At 43.8% G+C, this 7,816-nt stretch overlaps 1 protein-coding gene across 6 annotated transcripts in view; it reads right to left on the bottom strand.

Moving 5' to 3' along the window:
• SULF2 (sulfatase 2) overlaps window positions 1-7,447 on the bottom strand; it is a 260,049-nt gene extending 252,602 nt beyond the window's left edge. Inside the window, exons 1-2 of one of the 6 annotated variants that reach the window (XM_065566655.1) lie at window positions 6,996-7,244; window positions 6,670-6,817 (exon numbers count right to left, since the gene is read on the bottom strand). The gene's annotated coding sequence lies outside the window, so the exon portion shown is untranslated. Of the gene's footprint in view, window positions 1-6,669; window positions 6,818-6,995 lie in introns of all 6 variants that reach the window. The other 5 variants (XM_005304619.5, XM_065566658.1, XM_065566659.1 and 2 more) reach the window with 5 other exon arrangements.
• Window positions 7,448-7,816: the final 369 nt, after the last annotated feature.

Consider the following 7,816-nt stretch of genomic DNA (forward strand, 5'->3'; position numbering starts at 1 on the left):
TTTACAGTTTTTAGTTCATACATGTCAATAAATAGGCAGATCACAATGTATAATGGTGTTAAACTAGTTAGCTTAATATCAAATTTTAGCTTAATATCAAATTTTAGTTTTTGTATTATTAAACCCAAAGGGAATCATTTTAGGACAATTCCGGGAATCAATGCTTTAAACAGAGTTCTCTCTATATCTATGTGGAATGCATCTCTTTGCCCAGTGTAACTGATCCAAGATGGGGAAAAAGTTTGCACAAACAATTGACAGAAATACCTATGCAATTACTGAGAGTAAAGAAAGGAACTTGCTACACCACCGGCCAAATTTGCCATTCAGTTGTACTGCATGCTCCAGGTAGTGTCCCCCTTGCAGAATCATTGGGTTGCAGGTGCAAAATGGAGGCCAGAATTTGACCCAAAAATCTTTACTTCACAATTGAGTTTGACACTGGTGTTACAAATACCTAATACACAGATCATGGAATCTTGGGGAAAAGATATATTTCAGACAATGGCTGCACTTTCAAGGATATGAGATTTTCACACACAGTACTAGATCCACTTTTGAATGGTCCCTATTAACCAGTTAGGAGGTAGGCACAAAATAGTAAATCTACAAGGCAGATAAGTGAGCAATTTTATTTAAATTCAATATGTGCTAAGGGGGGAAGGAGGGACTTTGAAATGATGAAGAAATTAATAATTGTTTAGGGATACCTATATCTCTGCTTGTGGATGTATCATCTAGGAGACAATAAATAGTGGAATATTTAATCACACTGGACAACATATAGCAACACAGAAACATATTCGGACTAGTGAGGCAAATTCTGTCCTATCCCAAGCCTCATGCACCCCTGCAAAATGACTATCCTCAAATGCAGATCAGAGGCTCTTGTACCTAAATCTATGAAAAAAATCCTTCTCTCAATTTATATTTTATGAGTCCTCTTATTTTAAATATATTCCAGCACCACAATTAAAAATCCACACCTTGTTGTAGAGATGAACCAACATTAATATGTTAACTTAGTTTGTGGAGGGGGGGAACAGGGTGCAAGGGAAGGGATAAAGAGGATTTTTAGTTCAGTGCTCTAGCAAAATAAGATACTCATCCTACCACCCTCACTCCCCTGAGCACTTCCACTAGACTAGAGTCTCTGGACCAGAATCAACAGAAGAGAGAGAGGCAGGCTTTCTCCTCCCCAATTCAGGGCCTGCTGTGAGCAGGAGCAGCCTTCCTCACTGGATGAAGAACTCCTAAGACTGTTCAAAATTACAGCCCAGCTTCAGTGACCCATATGGCCTATGGTAGGAGTACATAACTGCTGGAGCATATTTCCACCCCATCATGCCTCCACCTGCCTCAGATCCACCCCACCTTCCTCTGCCCCATTCCACCCGCAAATGCCCTGTGCAACTAAAAGGGGGAAGTCGCCACATGGTGCAAAGAGGCCACAGGTCAGCAGTGAATTGGGTCCTTTAGGACTAAACACATTAGTGCCCAACCCCTAACTGTGCATCTTGTGCTTCCTGGTTTTGAAGCTTTCAATCTTTCCTAGTGGTAACCTACACTTCCGCAACAACACCCACCCCTCCTATACCATTCACACCCACCCACTGGACTGGGCTGGGGAGGATTGCCAATAATAAAGCTGGAGTATAAAAATCTTACTGGCATATTAACTTTGGCCTCGATTCTACCATCCTATGGAAAAAGCTGCATACGTACATACAGGGAGAACTCTGCCTAGGTGACTGTGTGGAGAACCTGATGGAATTCCCTTCAGGAGTGGTTTGTGCCCATACAAAGGGAGGAGGCGGCTGTGGCACTCTCACTGTGATAGGGTGATCAGACAGCAAGTGTGAAAAATCGGGACAGGGGGTGGGAGGTAATAGGTTCCTATATAAGAAAAAGACCCAAAAATCGGGACATCTGGTCACCCTACACCGGGATGAGCCAGAAAATTCCCAGGGAAAACTCATCCCTACCTAGCAGATCTCGGGGAGTCCAGGCAGATTGTATGCCCCACTCTGCTTCTCACTAACCATCCTTTAATCCATGGCAATTTGGCTCATAAGAGAGGGGTTAGAATGCCTACAGAGAGGGTGAGAAGCTACGGATAGTTAATCTAGAAATAGATAGATATTAACTGCTGAATGGATTCCCACTTGGAAATCCCCCAGTTGGCCAGGGAAGGGAGTCACTCAGACTAGCTGCTCCCCACTCTAAAACCCATATAGCCTTAACTGCCCAGAGTTCCTACAAAGGAGCACAGCAGGTGGGTTGGGGAGATGAGTGCAGTAGTGTCACTTCGGTCTCCCTTTTGAGATTCTTGCTCCCTATTGCTGGCCAAGGAGCATCCATCTCTTTCCATTCCTTCCCTCATCCCCCAATGGAAACAAAATTTAAACAAACTCATTACTAACAAGAGAGTGTTTCTAGAGGAGTCTTTGCATCTCCCACAAAATGTCTTTGTGGTTATAACTGGAATTTCAGTTTAAAGACATCAATATATTATTATCTCCTGCCACACACCGTTCCATTCTCCAATTGGTAGTTCATGTCTAAAATTAGACTATCAAGCTAGGGCAGGAATGGTCTATCTGTACTACAGTGGCACCATGCACACTTTTGGGAGCTGTACAAAAATATAAATATATATAATAGAGTAATAACAGCGTCATAATTTTCAACCTGCTTTAAACAGAGTTCTCTCTATATCTATGTTCCCTACAAGCAGGGTCCGTAGTTAGATCTTTTGTAGTACTGTTATTTATTATTCTCCCCTCACACATATGCCTACTAGGCACCAAAACCAAATTCACATCAGAACCAACCCCAAGAGAAGCCAGCTGTTCCAGACTGGTCAGGGGCAAGCTCATCAATATTTATCGTTACAGAAAACCCTGTTCACTGGGGCTTAGCAGATTAAAAGTAACTTTTATCTTGACCAGATATTTGGTGGGATTTTGGTTGGTTAAGTACATAAAAGGTTTATTCGGGGTTATGAGTTGTTAAACTGTTCAACTGACACTTAGGGAAGAATTTCAGTGCCACTCACACAGGTCTATTTTGTGATCTTGTAATAAGATTGTGTTTCCAAAACTCCAAATAGCTATGGCAGGATACGCACAAATGTAGGCATCAGTGTACACAGATCAGGATCCCAAACAGATATTCAGTTGGGACCACTCAAAATGTGCACAGATTTTTCATGTGCCTATGTGAGCACTGGAAGTTAAGCATGATTCCTCACAAGAAATTGTAATAAAATCTCTGTTTTACCAAACTATGATAGGAGCAAACACCTTCTTGCTTATTCAAAAGTGAATACAACAATTCTTTTCTCAATCATTGTTCAGGACTTACATAACTTTAGTATCAGTCTTTGCAGAAAAGTTTTGAAACTAACAATAATACAAGTCTGAAGTTAATTTCCAGTGATAAAGTTTTATTTAAACAATTCAGATTATAAAATAAATCTCCTCAAATTACATCTTCTCCCCCCATACAAAGACTGACTAACTATTAGTTGACAGTTATCTTCAATGCTCTTTCTAATCAAAGCTGCCTCATCTCTGCAGGTCCCCTCTATACACTATTTTTGCACACTAGCAGGCCAAAAATAAATAAAAAAATAAATCGCCAAATGTTGGAAACTGCTATACTTTAAAAACAAGAGCTATTTCAAATCTGTTAAGTAGAGCTGGCAGGAGGACAAATCCTTTTCACTACAACTTTCACGGTTTCGAAATTCATTTTCATTCCATGCTGAAACAAACCTAAAACCTTTAGAAGATTTTTGGGAAACTAAAGTGTCAAAATGTCTTTTTTTCAGATCAAATAGGTCAGTCTCTCTCGCCCCCTCAAAAGTCCACACTGGGCCTGAGAAACTGTCCTGACAAAACCTTAATTGAAATTGATATCTCTTTGCAAAATGTTTTGGTGTTGATGAAACTGCATATTTCTATGAACATATTTCAAAAAGTTCCTGACTATCTCTACAATTAAAGATACTGCAGATGAGAATTTATAAGTCATTAAAAGTCACAGGGAGCACTGTGATCATGTGTTTCCCCGGCACACTTGATCAAAATTTCCTCTTCTCCCTCAGTTCTGTAAGTGACTTAATGCCCTGTTAAATGAGCATGCCATTCTGTATTGCCTATTCTTGTCTGTACCAGGAACATAAGCTGATGAGGTTATGGTGGTGACTTCTTTGCTTTGTGTATACTGGCTCTGGCATTGCTTTTTGCGTGCAAGCAACTGCTTCCTGAGGAGTTTTGGGAAGCAAAGTTGAGAAATGAAAAAACAGAAATAGCTTTTGTTCTTGCAACATTGAGGTTACACATGGCAACCATAAGGTGCAAATAGTAGCTAGGCAGTGATTAGAGAACAGTACGCAACCCTCTAGAGCCAGATTTTACCCACTAGATGTAGAGGTGAAGTACCTGAGAACACCTAGTGCTGGGTGAAGGGGTGTGTGAATTATTTCAAGAAATTTTGACAAAAGGAGAATATACATTAAAAGAATTCCACAAAATTCGATGAAAAGATATTCTATATTATAAAAGTAAGGTTCGTTGCACAAGCCATCTTGTACCTATCTACTGTGAGAGGCAAATAATTACTAATAGATAAAGGGAAAGGCCAGTAAGAAGTATGGATTATTAGCCTGTGAATCTCTTCTTTACTATATTTTTTACAGAAATTAAACATTCTCTTCATTCTGAGCATAATTAATTTCAGTCTTCCAGAATATATATCATTCAGTATATATGAAATGATTTTGCTGTATTCCTCTCTCTTCTCATTTGAAATAGGAGAAAGATCATTTTAATCATCCAGCCAAATATGTAGATCAGTTACTTTTGCAAGTTAGATTATTATATTCTTGGGTTTTCCTTCAGTCGTTTCTTCCTCTCTCACTGCAAAAGGATTGCTGATTTCTTTCACATTTGGTATCCCTGTGTGTCAGCTGCTGGAGGTGAAGTCACTGGGGTTGGATGCAGGAAGTTTACATAAAATATGGCAGTCTCTCTCTGGTCCACTGTAATGTTCTGATTGATGAAGCAGATTGGTTATTTCTGTAGACAGGGAGAGCCAACATTTTTCTAACCCAGAGGCAGTGCTAGCCCTTGGGTGCCCTAAACAGCAATATTTGGGGGCGGGAGAGGAAGCTCCCAACACAATACATACTAAAAAATAAACAGGGGCCCCCCTTGAGTTGCTCAGGGCCCTAAGCAATTGCCTAGTCTGCTTATACCTAGCGCTGGCTAGTTCTAACCTATCTAGAGTTTGCAAGGAGAAGGATGTAGAAGTTGCTTCTCAAAGGTAGGGCCTGAGCTTGGTGCTGTCTCATACTTGGGTGGATACTGATTTGTACAATCAAAGCAAACATACCTTTCTGGATTCCAATAGAATTAGAAGTATAGCATGTGTGTGGGGGGGGGGGGGAGGGTCTTATATAGTGTAGATTGGGATTATTTAGCCTGAATAAGGGCAGAGTCAGAAGAAACTTTGAGATATACAAAATAATGAATATAATGAAATCTTATTAGATGCTTTTTACCCCACACCAGGGAATAAAGGGCAATGGGTGGATTCTGTTAAGGACAAGAATGAGATTTGCAGTACTTGCCATTATGCAAGCTAAGATTGCTGAAAAAGCAAGTGAATCTCATGCTCCAGTGTGTCGCATCATCGCCTTTGAAGATCTGAAAGGAATATTTTCTCCCTCATGTTAAAAGCCTCTGCAGTTGTCTTCTGCGTTGTTTTTTCCTTTCCTCATCCAGCATCATCAACTGAGCCATAGCATCTTTAACTTGGGCTCTGGCAGGTAACTTTGGCCTGGACATCGTAGATTGGCTTGAGTGGCGGCCATGACAGCAAGTTTCAATAAAAGGAGACATCACTCTTCCAAGCGTCAGTAGGGCTCAGCTTTGCTTCCATGTGACAAAGGACCAAACTGAAGCCAAGAATGAGGTTACATACCAAGAGTAAATGCTAACTGAGGATGTCAGAACTTGGCAGCTTGAGGACATAAAATAGCTAAATTCAGGCTTATTAGGGAATTGTAGTTTAGGCTTGTCTGAATTACTGTGCATATGGCTAGAGAGCTATGAACAACAGAAACTATTGTCATATGTAATGGCCTTTTAATTCCTGGTTGTATTAAATTCTAGGGTATCTTAAAATGTTTGGAAGGAAACATTCAGCGTAAGAGACACTAAAATGCCTGGTGATAGTGAGTAAGAAAGAAAAACCATTGGTTCTTTCTTCAATGGCTTGTGTTCTTGTTTATGAAGCCTAATATTTACCACCAGATAGTAAAAAGAGCAAACCTGGACGAGATGAGCCATAGAACTGCTATAGCACTCTGTCCACGGTTTCATGCCTATACACAGTGCTTCAGAAAACTACTTCACAAAAATGTATTCTCCCAGCAGTCATCTCACCGTGTGGTTTAACAGTTAGAGCACAGAACTGGGGATCAAAGTTTTCAATACAGCCCACATTACCCTACCTGAGCACCTAATCCAGCTCAACCCCCGGGGTTGCTGTGTGACCTTGGGTGAGTCCCTTCACTGCATCTCGGTTTCCCCATCTGAGAAACCTCCCTCCCTTTCTGGTAAGCACGCTGGAGAAGGAGAACTGTGAATAATTACTTACAAACAGGCACGGATACTTTATAATCAGAGGGCAGCATCCTTTTGATGGGGACCGTCTTGCAGCCTGAGGAACTGCTCTGGTTTGGGTCCTGACTGGGCTCTGCCGCTCCCCACTTTTTACAGGTCACACCGGCAGAAGAAGCTAAGCGCTAGACACAGGAATAAGCAGCCCTGATTCTTCTGCCTCAAGTGCACGGAGAAGGCAAATGCAGCAGTGTAAGACCCGGCTCCCCCGTCCCCAGACGCTGAAAGACCGTCAACTTCTTCACCCCGCTCCCCCGTGCCCACCCCTACAGCCCCAAAGCCGCAGGAGGAGAGGTTACTTACGGCACCGGGGGAGGAGAGCCGGCCAGAGATGCCCCCGAGCAGCTCAGGGACACCGCAGCAGCAGGGGGAGCGAACAGCGACCTCCAGCTTCCCCTGGACCTTGGGGGCAGGCAGCCGCCTCACCGCCCCGAGCAGGGCTTGGGGGTGGTCCGCTCCGCCGCCTGCCTGCAGGACCACACAGCTGCCGCGCCTTTCTCCCTCCCTGCGAGGGGCTCCCACGCGCCTCGCTCGGCCGCTGCCGGCCAATGCGGGACTCAATGAGGAACCGGCTTTACCCATCTGTTGCAAGGCGCCTCCTCCAAGCGCTGCCCTGGCGGCGCCTCCCCGCCCGGGGTGCTGAGGCCACATCCCCCCTCCCGCCCCGGCCCCCGAGCCTAGCGCCCGGCCCGACTGCAGCAGCGGGGAGAGGGCGTGGGCGGGCCTGTAGAATTAGGACCCCCTGTTTCCCCCTCATTGTCCCCGGCTTTTCCTCCCTCATTCATTACCCCATTATCCCTCTCTTCCCTTAGCCTCCCCCCCCCACTCTGCTTCCACTCCCATCCCCCCATTACACCCTGGTTCTACTCTGCTCCCCCACACCCATTACACCCTGTTTTCCTACCCCACTTGGTGTCTACTTCCCCCTCCATCACCCCTCTTTCTCCCTCACCCCATGTATCTCCCCTGATCCCCAGGGATGCTTTGGGATAGGAACTTTTCTGAAATCACACACCCCACAAGTGGGACAGGGGTCTGAGGAAGAAGCCAAACAGTCAGTGTAGCAGGTGGGAGGATAATTAAGAGTCCAACGAAGCCTGTACTAATATGCACCCAGTAACTGC

The sequence above is a fragment of the Chrysemys picta genome, chromosome 13 (assembly GCF_011386835.1).
Source record: "Chrysemys picta bellii isolate R12L10 chromosome 13, ASM1138683v2, whole genome shotgun sequence".
NCBI classification, from domain to species: Eukaryota; Metazoa; Chordata; order Testudines; family Emydidae; genus Chrysemys; species Chrysemys picta.